Source organism: Dreissena polymorpha, chromosome 1 (genome assembly GCF_020536995.1).
Source record: "Dreissena polymorpha isolate Duluth1 chromosome 1, UMN_Dpol_1.0, whole genome shotgun sequence".
NCBI classification, from domain to species: domain Eukaryota; kingdom Metazoa; phylum Mollusca; class Bivalvia; order Myida; family Dreissenidae; genus Dreissena; species Dreissena polymorpha.
This window is the reverse complement of record NC_068355.1, coordinates 49,932,095-49,957,963: the sequence shown is the minus strand read 5'-3', so window position 1 is coordinate 49,957,963 and position 25,869 is coordinate 49,932,095. Positions and strand designations below refer to the sequence as shown.

At 34.8% G+C, this 25,869-nt stretch overlaps 1 protein-coding gene and 1 long non-coding RNA gene across 2 annotated transcripts in view; one reads left to right on the top strand and one right to left on the bottom strand.

The window, feature by feature from the left end:
• LOC127879721 (IQ motif and SEC7 domain-containing protein 2-like) overlaps positions 1–25,869 on the top strand; it is a 127,684-nt gene that overhangs the window by 5,599 nt on the left and 96,216 nt on the right. The window lies entirely within an intron of this gene.
• LOC127880205 (uncharacterized) lies at positions 21,680–22,715 on the bottom strand. The gene is made up of 2 exons (XR_008049457.1): positions 22,598–22,715; positions 21,680–22,442 (listed from the first exon to the last, which is right to left on the bottom strand). It is a non-coding gene; the product is annotated as an uncharacterized LOC127880205 (long non-coding RNA).

Here is a 25,869-nt window from a genome sequence, read left to right as displayed (position 1 = left end):
ACTAATACAGAGCGATTGAAAATGCAATAAAATATCTAACACCTTTTTTCACTTTAATAAGCTCAATTTGTAAAATGTTTGACTGCATGTCACAAATTGCCAGTTTTCTTGATTTGTATGGTCTTTCATAGTTAAAAAGTAATTTTAAATAAAAAATACATGCAGAAACTGTTTTAATTTCACAATTTTACTCGGAAAAGAATGAAACAATTGTTTGAGCTAGTTTGTTTTGACTTTTGAACAAACTTTTAAAAGAGTTTCTGTAACAATTCAGTACTTTTGATTCTCTCCCAGAGTTTCTTTATGGAAGGTCAGTTTAGATAACATTATGGGATTTGACCCAGAAAAGCAGGTTTTGCAGGTTTTGATTTTTAGCTCGGCTGTTTTCAAAGAAACCCTAAGGTATTGTCATAGCCAGCTCGTCGTGGCGTTTCCTGTCTTTCCGCCGTCTGCCGTGCTAAAACCTTAACATTGGCTTTAAAATCAAAGTGCTTCCACCTACATCTTTGAAACTTCATATGTAGATGCACCTTGATGAGTTCTACATGCGACACACATTTTTGGGTCACTAGGTCAAAGGTCAAGGTCACTGTGACCTCAAAATAAATAATCTGACAAGCTTTCATTTATTCAAAACTGCACCTGCAGCCGAGCGTTGGCACCTGTTATGCGGTGCTCTTGTTATAATTTATGCTTGCATTATTTAGAATCATAAGAATTTGTGACAAGTGGTCAAATGACCGTCATGACCGTGTAAGTAAATGGGTAATGGGGCGGAGCTACACCTTTGTTTAACCGATTACCACGTAGATACATATTTTGACAAATTTATAGTCACTTACAAAGTTACATCTAATTAAAGACCTTTCTTACTAGATTCAAGTTTTTAAGTCTTCATTTCAAAGCCTTAGATACTGATGAGCAGCAAACAGCATAAAACCTGAACAGACTGCGAGTCACTGGCAGGCTGTTCTGGTTTTATGCTTTTGCACATTTTCACTTTGCTTCTGAGTGGGAAAGGGTTAAGTCAACAGCCTGACTATACAAACATAGAGATAATAATTTATAATCTTACTAAATAATAATATACCCATTTATTGATAGATTAATTGCATAAAAATTGTTTTAATTAATTTATATTTATTAATTAATTTAAATGAATAAATCCATTTAATGCCGGATATTTCACCTCCTTTGGGATTGCGGCCTCTACTCAAGATAAAGTCCCCCATCATTTTGCTTTCTTCATTTTATTTTTAATATTTCTCCTCCTACAATTAATTTCATCTCACCTTAGGGGTTTATCTGCAGGGAGGGGCGGGACCTTTACTTGTTCATGCACCTTTCTTTTAAAATATTTGGCCCCCCTTTTATTTGTCCCACCCTTTACAAATATATCTGACTCATCTTTGTCCTTGTTTAAATTGTAAATACAGGCACACCCAATGTATTTTTATTGATAATATTGATGATTTTATAGAAAGACATGCAGTATTGTTTGGTATTACAATCAATTTTTTACAAGAATCTTTCCTTAGCTAATAGAATATTTGCCAAATGGATTGTTTAATACAATTATTTAAGTGGAAATAGGGCAACAAAGTCACTTGCAATGAACAAAGTTTATGATACAACTTTTTTCAAAAAGATGTTGCCCTGCCCATTTCAGGCCTCCCTCCCCCATCGCCATTTTGTAGACTGGCTAAATCCCTTAAACATGAACCATGTCCCTGAATTTAATGTTGTTGTGTCCCTTTCACTCTTGATATTCCTTCATATTGTGCCTAATGCTGGTACCCCTGCGAAATGTTGTTCTGCAGTTCACGAATAATTCGTGAACAGTTCATGAACTGTTCATAAACTGAGTTCATGAATTGTTCACGAATAGTTCGTGAACAGAAAATGAGCCACGTCTGTGAAAAGTTCTTGAAATTTTAGTTCATGAACTGTTCATGAACACTAATGGCATGAAGTGTTCATGAAATATTCTTGAAACCTAATGGCATGAAGTGTTCATGAACTATTCTTGAACCCTTATGGCATGAAGTGTTCATGAACTATTCTTGAATCCGTGTGGCATGAAGTGTTCATGAACTATTCTTGAACCATTATGGCATGAAATGTTCATGAACTATTCATGAACATCAATGGCATGAAGTGTTCTTGAACAGTTCATGAACAACACAATCCTTGAAAAATTCTTCAGGGTTTTGCTGTTCATGAACAGTTCATGAACATTTTCCTTCTATTTTTCAATGGCTCATTTTCTGTTCACGAACTGTAAGAGAATAGTTCATGAACCATAGTTCTTCAAGAGTTCATGAACTGAGGTGGCATGAAGTGTTCATGAACTATTCATGAACAAGAATTTGTCAATTTATGCAAAGGTTATCATAAGTGTTACTAAAGCTCAACAAACAGGTCAGGGTAAGAAGAAACAAGTCTTGTATTAGCACTTAACATATTGATAGCAACATATAACAATAATTTAAATATAACACTAATAACTGAGATACAAGTGGTTTGATAATACTCTTTAAATTTCATAATACAACTTTGCACTATCTGTTCATGAATAATTCATGTATTGAAAAGATTATGAATAGTCTCATTTTCAGTTCAAGAATCATTTACTAATCAATGGTTTCCCTGAAATGGTTACACTTACAGTGCCAAAGAACTTGAAATGGAACCAATGGCTGATCAGTTCAGCCGGTAATTTATTAAAGACTTACATTTTCAAATATAACATAAACCATGTGCCTTCCGTTTCAACTTCCTGTGCACACAATATTCTTTCTTTGTAAAAACAGCAATGCAATGTACATTGAGTTCTTGATATCATCTTAAACTGTTCTTGAAATAAGATGTCCTTAAAACGTTCTTAAACTTGTCTTTTAAGTCTTCCAAGAACAATGACAGATCCTTTTAAGAACATATTAGATTCTTAAAAAGTCCATCATACGTTCAAAAACATTGTGTAGACCTGTTTAAGAACATCAGAAGGAAACATGTTGTTCAAAAAAGTTCTTAAAGTGTTCAAGAATAGTTTAAGAATAATTCAAGAACAGGAAAGGTCCTTAAAAAGTTATTGAAGTGTTCCTGAAGGCAGTTCTTGAACAGTTCTTGTACAAATGTTCTTAAAATTCTCTAGAACAGGTATAGAACTCTAACTTACAGTGGTGAAAGTACTATGCATATTCATACTAACTTCACAGGTTTCACAAATCTACAAGATTTGTATGCTAGACATTTCAATATTACTTTCAAAAATATGTGTGAAACATCTAGCAAAAAGGAATTCATGAATTATTCATGATGGATCCTTAAAGTCTGTCTCAGAAAAGTCATTAGAAATACTAGTGCATGAAATGTTCATCACTAAGTATTTATGGTTAGATGAAGAACTGTTCATGAACTTTGAAATGTTCAACAATAATTCATAAACAGTTCATGAACATGTCTTAAGAACAGTTCATGTCCAAAAGTTCATGAACCAAGCTCAGGAACTTTTTCAGAACCGTTCATGAACAGTTCTTGATTGGCTTGAAGTGTTCATGAAATCATGAACAACATTTCGCCGGGGTATTAATTGTTTGAGTAATATGCCAGATAAATGATATTACTTCTTCGAACATTTTCTATCAACATTCTTAATTTTATTTGTTCTTAAAACCTTGTGATATTCACAAATTTAGTAACCCTTTTGCAATGACTAGCACTTGGCATTATTTTGCTATTTTACAGCTATAAGCAACTATTGTGTGTATGAGAAATGTCATTCATAATACATACAAGCTTAATTTTAAGTGGTGTAATACATAAATGTCAACTTTCCTGTCCTTAAATGCTAGGATGAATAGTAGGTGCTTTTAGAAGTTTATATTTCTTTATTTAACTTTTTCATGAAGAATTGAAATGAAGTTTGTATTTAATGGTCTGTTATCTTTTTAAAGCAGAGACAATATTGACAAAGCACATTAAATATTGTCACAAATTGCATTTCAGTTCAATTAAGTTGTTATTCTTTCTTATTTGAGTTCGATATTTTCAAATTAAAGTTAAGCACATTTTGTAACTTTTGTAACCTTTTAAGCTGTCAAACAAAATTCAATATTTTAATTATTTAAGAATTAATTAACATGTTAGTGTTAGTTATTACCTCAATGACCAACACATATGCATGCAGTAGTTCATTCCTAGCAATAGAAACATTATTTGTATGTATTGCAAAGGCTGTGAATGAACACTAAACAGGTTTTTTTCCCACTTTTTGGGAAGATAGCCCATGGCTTTGCAATATAGCCCATGGCTTTGCAAGATAGCCCATGGCTTTGCAATATAGCCCATGGCTTTGCAATATAGCCCATGGCTTTGCAATATAGCCCATGGCTTTGCAATATAGCCCATGGCTTTGCAATTGGAAATTTTATCTGCATGTTCATGAAATTGGGAAAATAAATTCATTAGCCTTTTTTTTCCACACAAAAAGTCCACTGAAGAGGGATATACTAAATTTGATGTAACTTTTTATAATCATTCAAATTAAAAGAACAAAATCATGTAATACTTTGTTAGATGTAATTGAAATAAAATTGAGATAAAATATGCAATAGACACTTCTTTAAAAAAAAAAAATGTTTTTTTTGGGGGGGGGGGGGAGGACATTTGAGAATTTTTTGCCTTATTTTGGGTAAAAAGTATACTTTTTGGGATTGGGAACATAGCCGAATTTCGGCTATAAAATCGGCCCAAAAAAAAACCTGCTAAATAAATCTATACTCTGCCCCTAATCGGGATGTCCGCTTCTTTAACAAATAGAAAAGCAATTAAAACTGTTGCAACTATAATAAGACTTATTGTCAAATACAGTGAACATAATTTGCTTATAAATAAAAAATAAATGCATCTTAGCAAAATGTACTTTTTTTTAGTAAACTGAAATCCCACAGTGATAATAATAATGATAATAGTAATACAATAATAATAATAAATTTTTTAATACTTATAATAATTATGATGCATATTTACAACATGAACCTTATAGTATTACCGTAATTACTCTAAGTTTTGGGACACTTAAAAATAATTAATTTTTATCGTGTCTGAAAATTTAGGTATAGAAAACATAAAAAAAATTCAGGTGTCCGAAAATTTAGAGACAAAAATTAAATATCTGAAACTCATTAATATATTGAAATAAAAACCATAAATCAATGTACAATAGTGTGTCTACTTTAAAATAAAAACACAGCTTTGCTTTCTCTTGCCTGAAATGATACAGAACAAAAAAGTAAACTCAGTAAACATACTGCTTCCTTAATAGGAAGATATCATTTAAAATGCTGTTGGGTGAAGGGATTGTTTTATTACCGGAATACATAGTTATTTACCCAATTATGCAAATGTTATGGTCCATTGCCCTCAGGCATGCATCTCCCAGTTTTTTTTACCTTAATCTTTTTGTAAAACCTCATGATGAAAGTGTCACAAGGTAAGCGAATACAGTGCCGAAATGGGGTTAAATAGCGCTGTAAAATATACTGTCCAAAAATTAGGAGGCACAAAAAATCATTATTTTGGCAAAAAAAGGGGGTGTCCGCAAACTTTGAGTGACGTCAGAAAACTTTGAGTAATTACAGTAGTTTGGTTTTAATTTGCCATATATTTAATAAATAATTTTTTGACAAAATGTTGCTACATGGCCCAATTAAGCATGTTAGTTTTACTGTTAAAAAAATGAAATTATTTTCAAAACATTAGGCTATGCGAACAATGTCACCAGGTAAATGCTTTGATGACTAATGAGCCTTGAACTCAGGTGAGCGGTTAAAGGCTTTTAGGGCCCTCTTGTTGGTTAGAATGATTTAACCCATTTATGCCTAGTGGACTCTCCCATCCTTCTTAATTGGATCAATTTATTTCCAAAATTAGGGATGTCTAGTACATCTATTTCTATATTTAGAATATTTCTAACAGAAATTCCTTTAAGCAAACAGCGCAGACCCAGATGAGACGCCGCATCATTCGGCGTCTCATCTGGGTCTACGCTGTTTGCCAAGGCCTTTTTTCTAGACGCTAGGCATAAATGGGTTGACAGTGTTTTTTTCACTTATAGGGGAATGGCGGCGGGGCCCATCCAAAGGGGAAAAATGCGTCGTTATTTAGGAAAAGGGGAAAATTAAAAATTCACTCTTTTATATGTAATGATATTTATTATATGAATACACATGTTTGTATGAATATTATATTCACAGCAGAATGTCTCTGTCCTTTTTCTGAAATATATATCAATGATTTTTTCAACATTAGTTTCAGACAGTTCAGCCTTCATGCACAGTCTCAGTTTTCTTAGCCATTTTGAGTCGAATTGAGTTTTTTTTTATTAAATGGCAAAATTGAGCATTTTTTTATCAATAAAATGGATCAAATTGGAATGTTTTTATCAACAAATATTGACACAATGTAGATACATCAGGCCTTTTCCTGGCCATTTTGGGAGAAAAATGCATTTCATGTGAAAAGTCCACTGATTTGGAAAAAACTAATCTAATTTAATATAACACTTTATAATAATTAAAAGTCATATAAATTATAGTTATTTACTTTGTGAATTATTTATGAAATAAATTTGAGATATATTTGTCATGATTATGAAACAGTTCTTTCTAAAAAAAAAAAAAAAAAAAAAAATAATTTTTTTTTTATTTCTGGAGGGGATTTTTTTACAAAATGGGGGAAAATATATACTCTTTTTTTTAGGGGAATGGGGCCGAATAAAAAAACACTGGTTAAGATTGGCTGATTGCTGAATGCAAGATGGTTAATCTGCATTTCAGTTGCGGTATTCTCTATCAAATCTCAAATTGCATTACAATATCAACTGCTCAAAGATTTAATTTTCTTATATCTGTTATGATAAATTATGGCAAATGAAATAAAACTCATTGGGATGATATTTTCACTTGTGGTTTATAATTCAATGTTGATGTTCAATCATGCAATAAATTAGTGTATGTATAACACAAGGCAAGGAATTTTGGGACTGTCAGTTTGCCATGCATTTTATGAAAAGGAAATACATGTTTTGTTTATTTGATATTTCAAGTAATGTTAGATAAAACTATCTGTTATTTAGAATGAAGTCATTTTGCTCTGAGAAAATATCTACCAAACAGTTCAAAACTTAGAATAATTAGCGTTCATATGGGTCAGAGGTATAAAGTTTTGCCTAAAGACATTCCGTCTGGAGGTGTATGTCTGAAAGTGTCTTTCCCTCAGATTATGATATTTTTGTCATGCCTAACTAAAAAGTACCAATAGAAGTATGAAACTCAAAAGTGATGAAATTTGATTAACATGATTGTCTTGTGCACCTAAGTTATACATCTAGGTGCAGGTTTTTCAACAACATGAGAGTAATGGCTCTTTCTTAGTGTTGCTGGAACTTATAAGGGGGTACAATATATGTGTCCTCTGGAAGTATGACTATCTAGACTTGGCATTGTCTGGACCTAGTACAATTCCTGTTGGATGTATTTGAGCTTGGTTTGTTGGTTGTGTGGCTTCAGGGCTGTTTGTTTGGAGCAGTTGTTGGTACAGCCGCTTCTCACCTAGGCAACCTGGGTTCAATCCTCAATGCTACTGGACAGGTGGGGTTTAATCCGGGTAGTCTGGCATCACCAACAGCAAAAGATCACACTAAATTGATTATATTTCAGTTACAACAAACTAGCTGGAAATTGCAGCTATAGTTCAAAATTCTTCGCAGCTTTCACATGTCGTGTTAGTTAGTAAGGTAGGAGTGCTGGGACACACTCAGGGCCCTCACATAATGTAACCTCAGGCGCAAAAAGACTTAATAAACTTTTAAACACACACCCACTGTTTCACTTCAAATGAGCTAACGGAATTCTGTAGCTTTTGACCAATTTCTTGTAAATGTAAAGCAGTATTATGACCAGTGCATTTGGCAGCAATTGTTTAATATCTATTCTGATAGTTTACTCCACTAGATACTATTTGTTCTAGATACTGGGCAAACAGCAAGTTGGAGTAAACTGATCAGTAGTACCTAATTTATAGGTTTTGAAATATTGCCAGAGTTTGATTTAACCTGTAGTACATGGCCATGCCTTGACATGAGACTGGCTAGTATTAATTTCATGTGCGCAGCCTGGTATGGCTGCCCTTATACTTGCTGTGGTTACATTGTTTTTCGTTGATTGGATTTTACTTTGTATATCAGCAGTTATGTTTGCAGCAGTAAAGTGGGTGTCAGATTCTGCATTTGAAGTTTGAACCGGGCCCCCTGGGAAAACTGACCCTGGGAAAACTGAGTATAATGCATTGGCATAAAGTGAAGTCCCACATTTGCCTGTGCTCTTTGAACATGCTAAAGTGGGGCTACACTGACCACCTTAACTGAGAAGAGACTTCCTTTAAATGAAATATTCAAAGTGTTGTCCCCAGATAAGCCCGTGCAGACTGCACAAGCTAATTTGGGATGACACTTAAGCCACATACTTTAAGCTTAATTTTTACAGAGTGCTGCTCATTTGTTTTGGTTTAAACAGAGATTTCAAGCTGATGATTTACAGACTCCTGGAAGCCTCTCAGTTTTCTACATAAAAAAGCAACCCTAAAACACTTTAAAACACTTAACACTTTATGGTTGACATGACATATTTCACATGGGGCAGTTATGTTGTAATGCCATGATAAATATTAATTGTATGCGTCAGTTTGTTTTCAGATGACTCAACCCACATTGCATGATATGAGCTGATAAGTAACCAACATGCATTGTAAACTTTCTAATCCCTCTTCATGTTTTTCAAATCTTTAAAAAGCAAGGCCGATACCAGTAAATGAGATATGGCTATGATAAGTGGCTGAGCCTAGTACTGTTGGAATTTACAACTGCAGATATCTAATACAAAATTTGCATTGTACATGCTCAGGATTTGAATTAATTGAATGTACTCAATATGCCTGCACTTCATGACTCACCTCAAAGGCCAAATTCAATGTGTACAAAATATGTAGAGGCTCTATAATAATGAATGATTCTGCATTTAAACCATCTTTACAACAGTTGCAATTATAAAATTATAATTTTTATGCTCCCCGAAAATGTTCGGGAAGCATATAGTTGCCAGTTTGAAGTTCCTTCCTTCCTTCCTTCCTTCCTTCCTTCCTTCCTTCCTTCCTTCCTTCCTTCCTTCCTTCCTTCCTTCCTTCCTTCCTTCCTTCCTTCCTTCCTTCCTTCCTTCCTTCCTTCCTTCCTTCCTTCCTTCCTTCCTTCCTTCCTTCCTTCCTTCCTTCCTTCCTTCCTTCCTTCCTTCCTTCCTTCCTTCCTTCCTTCCTTCCTTCCTTCCTTCCTTCCTTCCTTCCTTCCTTCCGTCACACTTTTGTTACAGTTTCTCGTAGCTCCTTCAATATTTTACCGATCTCTGACATATTTGGCATGTAGGTACCTTGCATGGACCTCTACCTTTTGATGAGGTTTGAGGTCACTGGGGTCAAGGTCACCAAGGCTTATAAAAGATTTTTCCGTCACAATTTTGTTACAGTTTCTCATAGTGCCTTCAATATTTTACCGTTTTCTTACATATTTGGCATGTAGGTACCTTTCATAGACCTCTACCTTTTGATTAGGTCACTGGGGTCAAGGTCAAGGTCACAGAGGCTAAAAATGTATTTTTCCGTCACAATTTTGTTACAGTTTCTCATAGCGCCTTCAATATTTTACCGATCTCTTACATATTTGGCATGTAGGTACCTTGCATGGACCTCTATCTTTTGATGAGGTTTGAGGTCAAGGTCACCGAGGCTAATAATGGATTTTTATTAGGTGGTTAAAAACACATAGATTGACAAAGCGCATCATCGGGGAGCATCCATCAGTTTCACTGATATTCTTGTTCCATTTAAAATTCTGAGCATACACTGTAACTCAAATATAACGCTCTCCGTTATAACGCTGAATCCAATATAACGCGGGTGGGTCTTGGATCCTGTTTTTTTCTCCAACCTTCCATTTCTGATTCAAATCCATGTTATGCAAGTTAATTTATTTTCAGACTTTTCAAAGATGGCAGCGATCACATCTTGATTGCTTTATTATACCGTCCGTTGAACCGATTTTAATCGCTTCGAGGTTAAACAACATCGACAGCTAATTGGTGTTAATCTGTTGTGTAATGTCAATAAAGGTGTGAAAAACTCGCGTGTCAGTGTTTATTACATGTATTCCCTATCAGAGCGGTACGGTGTGTAATTTCAATGTTAAGTGCAAGCGGGATAATTATAAAATTAAAGTTATTCAAATCGATAAAAACATTCTTACTTTGATATTATTGCAGTTCGACTCTGTTATAAACGAGCGGCTTTGAAATATACCGCGCACAGTATAAAACAATTTTTTCTGTCATTTTATTATCATTCTAGTATTTAGTCATTTAATTCAGTTCTTGTACGAGAAATTAATGAAATAATCAAGACAATTTATTTACATGCTAACGCAGTGTAATTGTTAACAGAGATTCACTTTCATTTTTGCCCGGTATCAGAAAGTCCGCGGAAAGCAAGTTTTTTGCATAACGGCGTATGACGCAATACAACCTTTCTTTGTACACGTATCGTATTGCATTCAATCTAAATTTAAATCCGCTCGTTTAATGAAAGCTCTGACCCATAATGCACTGTTCTCTTTACACTTCTGAAAAATGGCGTATGCATATAGTTGTGTTTATGAAATTCGTAAACATATTTATCGTCATAAATGTTGAAGCAGGGTCTTCCCCAGGCCATTTAAGCGCCCCTTGCCGGGGCGCTTGAATTTCGAAATCAGAGTCCCCGGGGCGCTTGAAATTTTCCGATCAGTGTATTCTTCAGTAAAAGAAAGTGAAGATTGTCCAAAAAAATCAAGGTTTCCCTATCAGTGTATCAATATTCCCTGTTTTAAAAGAGCACTCGGTACCTACTTTCACAAGTAATCGCCATAAACACCACATGGGGTAATGGATAATCCACTGATAAGAGAATAGCATGACGCGCGTATCGATTATTCTAGCCACATTACACGGTTTTTTAAATGCTGACAAGGATGTATCTGGTAACTTTCCAGTCGTCAAACTGTGAAGTTCATCGTCCAATCGGTTACGCGAATGCTTATGAGGGCGGGGTTAACTATCGACCATTATTTTTGATTGACGTCGGGCATGAAGTAAGAGTTTATCGCAGCTTGATTAGTAAGAAGTTGTACCATTTGAGTAATATAAACCGGTAATTAGTACAGTACAGAACATTAAAGACGGTTTAGGACATCATCATCACACCTTTTTACTGTAAACAAGTGTTACCGATGACTCATAATTAATACGAGAAATTAATTTCAAGTGGTAAACAATTAATTATTATAGCGAGTAAGTTGTGCAAATGACTCCCAGTTACAATTATGTGATAACAATTTATTTAATTCCAGTACATGTATATTTCAACATGTCCATTTATAGAACTGATTTACCTCGTTTTTCTGACATTTATTCGACACGTAATGCGCTTTAACAAATTTTCGTTGAATTAATTACGCACACTTGTAAATGTTTCGTCCGATAGTTAGAAGACTGATGATGGCAACCCGCCGTGATCCTCGTGGACAACGTGAATTTCATGCATAATTCCGTCAAAACATTTATTCGACTCGTAAAGTGTTTAAACAAATTATCGTTGAATTTATAACGCAACGGTTAATATTTGTTGAAATCTCAAATGGGAATAATTAAATTTGTAATCCGAAATCCATTCCCGTAAGTCGATGTTAACGCGTTTTTAATCCGAAAACCACTTCCGAATGTAAATGTAACTGCAACGTTAAATATTTTTGCTTCAAATTAGCAGTGCAAATTTATTTTGTGTCGAATCTTTTTCTCAATTAAAAAGAGCGCGAACATTTTGCAGCATGTACAACGTCGCGTCTATTGCATACAAATGACGTGTATCTAGCGTTTTAACAAGCACACAACAGGTCAGGGGATTGACGCATATTCAGAGGCAATATTTCATCAAATCTATAAATAGTCACTTAAAAAATGGCAAGGTTTGTGTTAAAGAAATAACTGAAAGCTTTTATCGTAAATATTTACCAGAAAGAGATTGATAAAAACGGAATAAACGGGATTATCGGGTAATAAATAGAAACTTGAAAAATAGTAAGTATATAGTAATAGAGTCGGGTTGAAACGGATGTATTGGGGAATCGTTCGAGTCGGGATTTTACTATCTGTGCGGAAAAGTTTTAAAACAATTAAACAATATAAAAAAAATATATATATTTAAATGACTGGGGGATTTTTTTTGAAGAGTCATAGCGCAACAAATGACGTCTTTTGACGCTGTTTTTCTTTGAGTTATAACGCACCACAGAACGTGAATTGACACGTTAAATTTAAAAAAAATCAACGTCGGGAGGGGACACCCCTCCCGATCCCACCCCCGGGGCGCCTGAAAAAATTCCTGGGGAAGGCACTGGTTGAAGATAATTCTTTTTTAAGTGATGTTGTAACTTTATTGGATTAACGAATAAATGTGCACATTAGAAGAGCGGTATGTATAATGTTATCGATACAATTCGGTTTATATGCATGTATTTGCGGATGACAATACAGAATGGTAATACACAGTACCTATATTATAGGCTATACTATACCTGTTTTATAGCCCCCTGCAATAAAGGAGCTCAAAACTTATAACGCGGATCCGTTATAACGCTGTTGCGTGGCTTGGACCCTGTCATCCGCGTTATATTGGAGTTACAGTGTATTTAACATAATGCTTGGCGTTCATGGTTTAAATTTTAATTTGTCTGCATCTAGTTCAATATTTACTATAATGTCTCCTTTTTATTATTTAACAAATCTGAATTGACTTTTTTTTACGACATTTTTTTATGTATACAGATGATATACATCATTGACTTTGTTAATCAGAGCTTCTTGGTTGTCTCAATGGGGAGCAACTCCTTATGGAAAATACTGCATGCTTGAAACTGAGTTGCCCCCCATTAATATCTTCATTCATGTTCATAATATGCATGATGCTACTTACGATTATAAAAATTTAAAATTAATGTACTTCACATATTGTACATATTTAATAAATACATGCTTCATTTAAATTAAATAAAGACCTTCATACAATGCCAAATTTGTTTATGTGTATGTGTGACCCTTCCTAAGAGGATTGAAATTACATCAATAAAAATGGTGCCTTTCCATGCTAAACCTCAATCAATAATGTTCATCATCGTATAGTTGTATTTCATGTTCAACATATATATGTAACGATTTAACTGTAACTAATTTCTTTCCCACTCCCACACAAAGTGGCTGCAGGAAAGTTAAAATGCTGTTTAAGCTGTTGATATACCCCTAAAAAAAGTTGTCTTTGTCCTGATTTGCGTTATTGTTTTTCACTTAGGTAACTGATTTAGAAAACGAGCAAATGCAGAACAAACTATTACCTTACAAAATAAGATGTTACTACAGGGCCCTCAATCGGTCAAATCTGGGGTCTAATTGCGGCCACAGTCACCTACCTGAAAAGTATACTTTTTTCCCCTTTTGGGGGGAAAAATTTCCCCTGATTAAAAAAGAAAAAGAAAAAATAGATGTGTCTCGTGATTATTATATCTCGATTCTATTTCAATTTAATGTTGTCAAACATACTTAATTATGAAAAAAGAAATGAATATAGTGCAAACATGTACAAATGTAATCATGAGAGAGTAAGTAAAAAAATCCCCCAAAAAGGGAAACCCCGCGAAAATTCCCCCTCATGAGGGTAGCGACCCGCTTCCCCTAAAATGGATTGAGGGCCCTGTACTAAGAATACTTTGAATGAAATCTTAATCAATATCCAAAATGCAATTATATACCTAGTGGGGATAATAATAAATGTGTTCAGAAAAAATGAATGGCAGATTGTTGGAGGTAGACATTGTTAGTTCATTTTGAAGTTGAAAAATCATACTGAAAAGCTTGACATTCTGCAGAAACCCTTTTGAACAATATTTGAATTTCATTAGAAATACACATTTGCCATGTTTGTCTTGGATACTAATTTATTTGTCAAGAGGCTTATTCTGTAAATGTAGTGCTGTAATATTCAAAGCTCTTTGAACACTCATTGATTTGTATCACATATTTTTGTAAGATGATAAATTGATAGTTACGTTTCACATTTCCAATCAATTAATGCTATCCATTACAAAATACAGCAACGTCACGATTAGATATTGGTACGACAGGAATGTACGTGTTTGGTCTGTTAGAGAAAATACAACTCTTTTGCCTTCAATCCAAGTACTAATTATCCCATAGCTTCTGAGCGTTGTCAAATAGCTTAAATCGCAGTTTCCTGTTACACAATTTGAGACTTAAAAGGCTCTCGCAATTTGCAAAGTGCAACTTAAGTAGAAAAAACAGACTGTAAGCCTTTTGTTCAAAACTGAAAATCAACTTACACATTGTTAATAAGAACCAAAAACATTTCACAGGTAGGTTTTAATCAGTATCGTGAGAAAATTGTTTCCTTATTATGATACCCAAATATTTGAGCATGGTTGTATTATTGTTCTCATTTGTTACTTTGTAATGTGGAAAAAAGACCTTCATGAATATCTGTATGTGCGCTTTTCATTTGCTATCAAAATATTACTTGTCTGTGCAAATATGGGACCGCAGCAGACAGTAAGTCAAATGTCACCCTGCTTATTTGATCATGGAGCTGAATGGGAGAAAAGGGGTGCAAGTTTTATTAGTTTAATGCAAACAACAGAATACACACATAAGAATGAATTTAACTGGCTTAAAATTAGGTCAGTTTTTCAGTGTTTTTTTTTAAAGATTCTCAATTTAAAGGCTCTATAAAGGTGACAAATCCAATTATTATGCATATCAACTGGTCAAATTTTTACCGCATTTCAGTTACTGTTGCATAAAAACTGCTGATAACACAGCTTAGGTACAACGTTGCCAAGAATTACGGAAGATATACCCGTTTCATAATTGGAAGAAATGTGTACATTTTTGCAACTAACGTGATGTGTAGCCTCAGAGCGGTGACATATGCTAAAAATAGCCGAAAGAAAATTCTATTTTAATTCTATTTTAAACAACTTTTTACCAGCAGAAAGTAACTTATTAGTTCACTACAAATGTTTTAACCATTTAGAAGAGACCTATTTTGTGAGTACTACTGGAAAACGTTAAAAATCATCGATATATTTTTGGTGACCTGAGTCACTTTCACTTTCTCTTTCCCCAGTAAACAGCGATGTAAATAAACGGTTTGTTTGTAAACACAATTGACTCGGAGGACACTTTATTTTGAGCTAAAAACAAGTTGTATTGCTCATTTTATTTTAATGTCCAATAGCACATATGTATTGTTTTTTGATAACCTTTATAAATAAAATATGAAAAAAATATTTAAAAATAGGTAAATAATTACGGATCTTCACCTTTATAGAGCCTTTAATCAAAATATCCAATCAAATTCTCTATTAAACCTTCTTTCTTTAGGTAAGTTTAGTTAATTAAAAGTTTATTCAGCAAATTTGATGGAATGTAGCAAAAATGATTCCAAATTTTAGAGATATTTTACTAAATTTAGCAAAAATGATTGAACACTCAAGGAAAACCAAACAATGTAATGTTTGCCAAAAATCATTTGAGTGGATTGGGTGAGAGAAAACAAACACATTTTATTACTCCTTATTTAGGTTTTCTTTAATCTCCAGCATGTGAAATTCTCTGTGACCTGCAAGAATGCTTTACATTTATTCCATTGCTAGATGATCTTTGAATTTGTAAAAAGTGTTTTTTGCTTTTTGTTCCAAAGTTTTGTTCCATTTTAATATCTAAGAAGAAAAGTAAGAATCAATACAACATGCTATTAAAATGTATGAGTGATCATTCAGTGAGTAGCATTGTTTTGTTGTCAATGTAAGCCAAATGATAAAAACCAGAAGAAGGATATTATGTCCTGGAACTAATTTCTTTGTGTTGTATTTTGCAGAATAAAGAACAGATATACTTGTTCTTCCCCTGAATAGAAGCAAACATGATGTTTTTATGTCCCCCTGGACCACTATAGTGGGGGACATATTGTTTTTGCCTTGTCTGTTTCAGGTTTGTTTGTTGGTTTGTATGTTTTTGCAAGCATTAATATTTGCCATAACTTTTGCAATATTGAAGATAGCAACTTCATATTTGGCATGCATGTGTCATAATCTCATGGAGCTGCACATTTTGAGTGGTGAAAGGTCAAGGTCATTCTTCAAGGTAAAAGGTCAAATATATGGGTCAAAATCGCTCATTTAATGTACACTTGTGCAATATTGAAGATAGCAACTTGATATTTGGCATGCATGTGCATCTCATTGAGCTGTACATTTTGAGTGGTGAAAGGTTATCCTTCAAGGTCAAAGGTCAAATATATGGGGACATAGTGTTTCACAAACACATCGCTTGTTGTAACATGTAAGATTTCAACATGATGTTCTCTAGGCCTTTTTTTCACCAAACCATTATTAGTCTTAAGTATAAAGAGTAAACTCTAACCCAAGAATATTACTTCAGGAAGTGAACAGCTCCATGCTATAAAGGATTCTTATGTCATGCACACCATGTTCTTATTGAAGAATGGTGTAATTTGAGTAGTCAAATTTAAAGTCAGACTCAACAATATATAATACTAAGAACATTACAGTAACTGATTTAAGATTGTTATTTCTTCTTAGACTTAACCCTTTCCGCCAATAACAAGCAAAGCGAAAATGGCTTTTGCAATCTCGCAGTCTGTTCAGGTCTTTTGCTGTTTGCTGCTCATCAATAACTAAGGGTTGGAAATAAAGCCTTTAAAACTTAAATTTAGTAAGAAAGGTATTGAATTAAATGTATCTTTCTAAGGGACTACAAATGCATCAAAATACAAATCTAAGTGGTGAAGAGTTTTTCATAGGGATTTGTCCCTTTGCCCTCCATGTTGTTACTAGTATTAAAACTATCTAATTTTATCAATAATGCTTATATTTTTTGCAATAAGCTTTTATAAGCATTATTGATAAAATTAGAAAGTTTGAATATTAGTAACAACATGGGGGGCAAAGGGACAAATCTCTATGAAAACCATGTCTACGACTAAGCTGATGAATTCCAGCCCTGATTGTTAGCTTACCTGAGCAGGAGATGACTGAAGGGTCACATTTGAAGAAAAATATTGGTCAGAGATAGACCATCTTAATTACACTTTCAAAATCTGTTTGATGTGGGACAGTTTTGTAGACATTAATTATCATTCAGCAATGAAAGCAGGTCTCTGTAATTACTTGTACTCAGATGAGCACTTTGGGCCACTTTAGCCTTTTTGTTCTGCATGCAAAAAAGTTATCTAACCAAATAAAATTGGAACATAAAGATTCTTAGCAGAGTATAACAAATTGTAGTTACATGTACTTCAATGGTGATTAACAATACATGCAATTAACACATTATTCCATTTGTTTGTTTTTTAGCTCACCGGACCACAACGTGTTCATGGTTAGCTTTTGTGATCGCCTTTTGTCGGTAGTGCGTCGTGCGCTGTCAACATTTGCCGTCTGAACACTCCAGAGGCCACATTTATTGTCCGATCTTCATGAAATTTGGTCAGAAGATTGGTCTCAATGATAACTTGGATGAGTTGAAAAATGGTTACGTTTGCTTGAAAAACATGGCTGCCAAGGGGCGGGGTATTTTTCCTTATATGGCTATAGTAAAATCTTGTGAACACAATAGAGGCCACATTTATTGTTTGATCTTCATAAAACTTGGTCAGAAGATTCATTCCAATAATATCTTGGACGAGATCCAAAATAATGCCAGTTGGTTGAAAAACATGGCCGCCAGGTGGCGGGGCATTTTCCTTATATGGCTATAGTAAAACTTTGTAAACACTCTAGAGGCCACATTTATTTTCCGATCTTCATGAAACTTGGTCAGAAGTTTGGTCTCAATGATATCTTGGATGAGATCGAAAATGGTTACGTTTGCTTGAAAAACATGGCTGCAAAGGGGCGGGGCATTTTTCCTTTAATGGCTATATATGGCTATAGTAAAATCTTGTGAACACTCTAGAGGCCACATTTATTGTTTGATCTTCATAAAATTTGGTCAGAAGATTCATTCCAATAATATCTTGGACGAGTTCGAAAATGATGCAGGTTGGTTAAAAAACATGGCCGCCAGGGGGCGGGGCATTTTTCCTTATTTGGCTATAGTAAAACCTTGCTTACACTCTAGAGGCCACATTTATTTTCCAATCTTAATGAAACTTGATCAGAAGATTTGTCTCAATGATATCTTGGATGACTTTGACAATCATAACCTTTGCTTGAAAAACATGGCTGCCAAGGGGCGGGGCATTTTTCCTTATATGGCTATTTATGGCTATAGTAAAATCTTGTTAACACTCTAGAGGCCACATTTATTGTCCAATCTTCATGAAACTTGGTCAGAAGATTTATCCCAATAATATCTTGGACGAGTTCGAAAATGATGCCGGTTGGTTGAAAAACATGGCCACCAGGGGGTGGGGCATTTTTCCTTATATGGCTATAGTAAAATCTTGTTAACACTAGAGGCCACATTTATTTTCCGATCTTCATGAAAATTGGTCAGAAGATTTGTCCCGATAATATCTTGGATGAGTTCAAAAATGATGCCGGTTGGTTGAAAAACATGGCTGCCAGGGGGCGGGGCAGTTTTCCTTATATGGCTATAGTAAAGCCTTAATTGTTAACACTCTAGAGGCCACAATTATTTTCCGATCTTCATGAAGATTTGTCCCAATAATATCTTGTTATCTCAGGTTAACGACTTTGGGCCTTTCAGGCCCTCTTGTTTACTGAAAGACCACTTGTCTTACTTGTAATTGAATAGCAGGTGATACGACTGAAAACTGTATTGCTTATGTAATTAAATAGGACTGTCAGTGCATACATTAAGAAGTTTGTGAAGTATTATGCAGCTAGGTAAAAGAGTGAATATCTACCTTAAAATGTAAATATTATGTAAAAAAGAAATGATGTGCTTAGACTGGTACTGTTTTTTTGGCTTATCCACTATGTTTGTGTGTACCTGCAAAGTTTGGGGTCCTTAGGGTTCTATGGGTCATTTTATGACTCATTTGAAGATACAAACATGCTGTGAATCATGAACTTAATCCTAACATGTTCTTTGAAATTGTGCACATGTTGCATTTTCCATTGTGAAATACAGCTTTCAATAAGATTGTTACATACAATTTCAAGATGATGGGGAGCGAGAAAGAAAAACAGCAGAGCATGTTTATTATTGCTGGAAAATATTTATGTTTGATGGAAGATCAGATGTAACCGGAGTGATAAAGGGTGATGCAGTCAAGAAAATACAGAGTAGGGGGTGTGATAGACATACATGGTCTGTTGAGAGTGTGGTCTGTGAAACAAAGCAGCATTGGTGCTTGTATATGTGTGGGCTATATGTGACATATAAGTGCACAAATCTCTACAGGATTAAATATGCATTCATATACTGCAATTTCTTAACAATTTGGTTTTTGGCATAGGTTGAAAAAGTATTTTTATATCCTTAGCAACATTGGTATAACCTTTGTTCTATCAATATGGTATTTGAAAGAACCACATTTATGTGTTCAAGGTCAAGGTCATACTTTTACATAATACAGTTGTCTTAACCATACATGCCATACGTCTCGGATTGTCCGGGATTGTCCCGGAAATGAAGGACATGTCCCGCAGTCCTGGAAATCTGTCGAATGTCCCGGATTTTACAAAATCCATATATACATGTACCTTATGCTTAACTGTACCTCGAGTCGGTGTTCCTACTAATCCGCAGCGTCTCCATGACAATGCCTACCCGAATAGGTGACTACGCTACGTGTCAAAATCGATCAATTAACAGGGGTCCTGTTATATCGATTGTCTCACGTTCGCAGTCAAACCGAAAAGGCGGCATTGTTTAATGTGGTTGTTAATTGTAACTACGTTATAATTTCCCTCTGCGTAAGGGCAAAGGAGTTGTTCACACATCTGAAGATTCTTGCGGTTGTGAATTCAGGGTTCGCATAGGGCTTGAAAAGTGCTTGAAAACAAGTCCTAGGCTTGAAAAGCCCTTAAACAAAGGTTGGCCTTGAAAAAGTGCTTGAAAAGTGCTTATTTCAAGTAAAAAAGCCTTGAAAATGTTTATTTCTGCTCAAAATTACTTTTATCATTGCTTTAATTATAAACTTAAATCGTTCTTAAGGGAAATATTATGAAAATTAATCATAAATTACTTCGCGCAAAAAGTTGAGTTCGAAATATAAGTTTCGTACACTATTGAGTTATGTGTACACGTCACAGATTATGTGTAATACGTCAGAGGTTCTCCATTGTGATAAATTTTCGCGAGTGAAAACGCAGCGATGCGGAAGTGTTGTTTCAAACCAGGGTGTTTAAGTGAATATTCCTGGGTACAGAAAACAAATGACATTCGAAAAGCACATTGTCGGGTCAGTATGAAAACCATTGATGGTGGGGATATGGGGAAAGCGCTTTAAAAATACACGAGAAAGGGAAACCCCACAAAGAATACATGAAATTGAGGAGCAAACAGGGTTCTTGGGATGTGTTTTTTGTGAAACAGGAAGGTACTATTGTTAAAACTGTTAAATCTAAAACAGACATAAACAACAACAGCCCATCTGTGTCGAACCAGGAAGGCACAGCCACATAGAGTGTGCAAATAGAAGATATTAAAATTCCAGGACCTTCGCAACCATCAGCAGCAGTATCAAAATTGCAGACATTCATAGACAAATTCGTTACAAAAAATGATATGTTGAAAGTGGAAGTATTGTCGGTATTGCATACCGTTTGCACACATCAATCCTTCAATTCCACTAAAAACATTACAAAGTTATTTCAGGGTGTGTTCCATGACGGTACCATTGCAAAGAAATTTTCTCGCGGAGACCGCAAGACAGCATGTGTGGCCGTTTTTGGGGCTAGCTGAACATTTCAAAACTTTACTTGATAGTTCTATAAATGGACCGTACTCAGTGTCTTTTGATGAAAGTTTAAACAAGAAAGACCAATCCAAGCAAATGGATATCCATGTTTGGTTGAACCTGCATTTTATAATGGAAACTAACGTACGGTTCTCGGCCTTGAAAATGAAAATTTGGCCTTGAAAAGTGCTTGAATTTAGGTTTGAGATTTCTGTTTGAACCATGGAATTAGTCATGCGTGAATAACCCCGTGTCACTATCAATCTATAGTTTCAGTGGCTTTGTTTTGTCACACTAATCGGTCCGTATTGTGCACTCCTCCACGATAATATCGTGGACCGTTATTTCGGAAACATCGATGTTGTCCTCATGGAAATTGTGCATTTCATGCATAGTTCAGTTACAGTTTGTAGATCTATATGAAAACATTTATTTGTACGCAATATTGATTTTAAGCCGGATTTTTTTCGAAAAAATCTCGGATTATAGATTGATGTTGTCGGGCGGGCGGGGGGGCGGGGGGGGCGGGCGGGGCGGGCGGCGTGCTCGAAAATGTTAAAGTTCTTATTTCATGGTATAACTTTGGTATGCTTGGACCTAGAGTCTTCAAACTTGACATGAAGGTTGGCCAGGATTAACAGATGACCACTGGTCATTTCAAGGTCATTCATTTGAAGGTCAAGGTCACTGTGACCTTCAATATAAAAAATGTTAAAGTTGTTATAACTTTGGTATGCTTGGACCTAGAGTCTTGAAACTTGACATGAAGGTTGGCCATAACTAGTTAGTAACCACTGGTCATTTCAAGGTCATTCATTTGAAGGTCAAGGTCACTGTGACCTTGAATGTAAAAATGTTAAAGTTCTTATTTCATGGTATAACTTTGGTATGCTTGGACCTAGAGTCTTCAAACTTGACATGAAGGTTGGCCAGGATTAACAGATGACCACTGGTCATTTCAAGGTCATTCATTTGAAGGTGAAGGTCACTGTGACCTTCAATATAAAAATGTTAAAGTTGTTATAACTTTGGTATGCTTGGACCTAGAGTCTTGAAACTTGACATGAAGGTTGGCCAGAACTAGTAAGTAACCACTGGACATTTCAAGGTCATTCATTTGAAGGTCAAGGTCACTGTGACCTTGAATGTAAAAATGTTAAAGTTGTTATAACTTTGGTATGCTTGGACCTAGAGTCTTGAAACTTGACATGAAGGTTGGCCAGAACTAGTAAGTAACCACTGGACATTTCAAGGTCATTCATTTGAAGGTCAAGGTCACTGTGACCTTGAATGTAAAAATGTTAAAGTTCTTATTTCATGGTATAACTTTGGTATGCTTGTACCTAGAGTCTTGAAACTTGACATGAAGGTTGGCCAGAACTAGTAAGTAACCACTGGACATTTCAAGGTCATTCATTTGAAGGTCAAGGTCACTGTGACCTTGAATGTAAAAATGTTAAAGTTCTTATTTCATGTTATAACTTTGGTATGCTTGTACCTAGAGTCTTCAAACTTGAAATAAAGATTGGCCAGTACTAGAAGATGACCACTGGTCATTTCAATGTCATTCATTTGAAGGTCAAGGTCACTGTGACCTTAAATGTTAAAATGTTAAAATTGTTATAACTTTGGTATGCTTGGACATAGAGTCTTCAAACTTGACATGAAGGTTTGCAAGCACACTTAGATGACCACTGGTCATTTCAAGGTCATTCATTCTAAGGTCAAGGTCACTGTGACCTTGAATGTAAAAATGTTAAAGTTCTTATAACTTTGGTAGGTAAAAATGTTAAAGTTCTTATTCCATGTTATAACTTTGGTATGCTTGTACCTAGAGTCTTCAAACTTGACATAAAGGTTGGCCAGTACTAGAAGATCTCCACTGCTCATTTCAATGTCATTCATTTGAAGGTCAAGGTCACTGTGACCTTCAATGTTAAAATGTTAAAATTGTTATAACTTTGGTATGCTTGGACCTAGAATCTCAAACTTGACGTAAAGGTTTGCAAGCACACTTAGATGACCACTGGTCATTTCAAGGTCATTCATTTGAAGGTCTAGGTCACTGTGACCTTGGATGTAAATATGTTAAAGTTGTTAATACTTTGGTATGCTTAGACCTAGAGTCTTCAAACTTGATATGAAGGTTGGCCAGAACTAGTAGATGACCACTGGTCATTTTAAGGTCAAGGTCACCGTGACCTTGAATGTAAAAATGTTAAAAAATAAAAAAATTGAGATCAAACTTTCCTAATTGTCAATTCAAGTTCATATTTGTGACCTTAAATGTTATTGTTGTTCATGTATATGCATGCATTCAAAACATAACACAAGGTTTGCTCATGCCTTGAAAAGTACTTACATTTCATTTTGACCTTTGAACAATATTTCAGTAATTTAAGTATTGCATTGACAAAAACACGAAAGGTACTTTCCTGTCATTTAAATCAAAAATCCGGCTTCAATGCGGTCATCTCCGACCGCGGAACTCTTGTTTTATTTTTTTTAAAGTGTAACTTTATCGTCTTTAAGATTAATTAATTATTGAAACAATTATTATAACATATACTAATTAAACAAAATGCGAATTGCCTATTAGGCGGATATATTATACGATTTAACGTTGCTTAGCGCACCTGCCGCTTACATCATTTCAACGAAAATAAATTGTGACTCGGCAAACATGGCAAAAAAAGATCGAATTAACGATGGAGATCATACACTTAGAAAAAGATTAATGAAATGCCTGTGATAATCAACGATGCAGAAGATCGATTTAGATGCTAACAACATATGTACTCAATTTACGATGTGAAAAAAAATGCGTGCCATACATGCATATATGTTTATATATATATATATCGCTATATATATACATGTCCCGGAAAATCGGCAAAAGTCCCAGAAAATTGAGCTCAATGTCATGGAATTGGTCTAAAAATTTATGGCATGTATGTCTTAACACATTTATCTAGCGTCTTAAAGAATGGCCTTGGCAAACAGCGTAGACACAGATGAGACGCCACATGATGATGCGTCTCAGCAGGGTCTGCGCTGTTTGCTTTAATGAGTTTCTGTAAGAAATATTCTAAATACAGAAATAAATAAATATACTAGACATCCCTAATTTTTGAAATAAATTGATCAAGATCAGAAGGATGGGAGAGTCCACTAGGCATAAATGGGTTAAGTTTAAGCTTCTAGTACCCTCTTGTAACATTATGTCAGAACGGTATATGGACCCTTTATTGAAATAATCTTCAGTGATAACTCTAGGTTCCAATGGACCCTTTGCGTAAATAAAGGCCCAACATATTCTACAGGCCCATCCTATTCCGAGTAAGTCCAAACAAGAAATATCTTTAAAAAAGATATACGGCGTAAATAGTTTAATGAATGAGATCAAGTATAGCAAATGTCTTTTTCTGTGCAGTTCTTAGCTGCATCACACGCAGTACGGGATGTTACGGGGAGTTTTCGCGGCTTATTTTACATTATAACATATTGCTGGTCATAAACCTATAGATACAAAACAGAAAACCAAAAGAAGAATGGAAGTGAAATTTAAACATATGAGTCAACCGGCCACACGAGAAGTATCCGTATTTATAGGCGCGTTCTTCGAACAAACCTGTTTTAGTGGTTTGTCGGGCATTGCTATTTGATTTGATTATTAACAGTATCAATTATCATCGTGCTAATGCTTAAAGTGATATTATGGGCATTTTGCACTGTTGAATTGAGCTGAAAAGAATTAACAGGTCAAAATAGTTAGTTAAAATGTGGTTACTGATTAATTATCTGCAACTCACCTTGCTACCAGTTGTTTATAAAAATATATTTTATATTCGATATTCTTACGTGACCCACCCAGTCCTGTTAGCTGAAATGATCTGTAAAACAATTTCGTGTCTTTGTGTCGTATGAACAAATCTGCACTAAAACTAAATTTAGGTTCAACTCGTAAACGCATGATCAGTTGTCAAACGAAAGTACGGTTGATATTCAAATGCATTATTTTTCTCTTTCTGGTATCTTGTTTTAGTATGATGATGCTGCATTAATTAATATAAGTGTATATGAAGTAGAAACATCAAAAATAATCAACGGTTGCGATAGACACCTATAAACTGTTACATGCTCATAATACCACTTTAGTACATTAGGCAATATGGACGAATAATTATTGTTAAATTTATCAACAATAATATTTATCATTGTATTGTTGAAAACACATTAAGAATCTATTATTTACATACCATAATTATATTGCTGAATATCTTCATTTAACATATTTCTGGTCTAAAGAAAATTCCAGGTCACCTAGTTCACGGATAGCGTCTTTATTATATAACGATTATTTTACTGGCCGCCATCTCCGGTGATGACCTGTATATAAACTCTGAATGTCCGCGAATTGACCCGATATACCTCGCGGGTTGAAATGCAATGCTTTAAAGTGAGGCCTCGCTTCCATTGCTCTTTATACTTTTACATGTTAACATGTTGACAGGAATAAGGAAGTAAGTACTAAATATGAGAACATAGCCTTTTAAGTATAAACGCTCTTGCGCTGGTAATACTCTGAAAATAAAAGGTGTACGCACAAACTGTATTGATGTCGAGAATTGAGTGTAAAACTGTTCTATCTATTAAGCCTTTTCATTCGAGATAAAATTGTTTCATACAGTAAAACAGTGTTACAAAGACGCGGATATGTTTCCAATGTTCTGGGGGTATACTCAAATCAGCCAATGGAATAAATGAAGT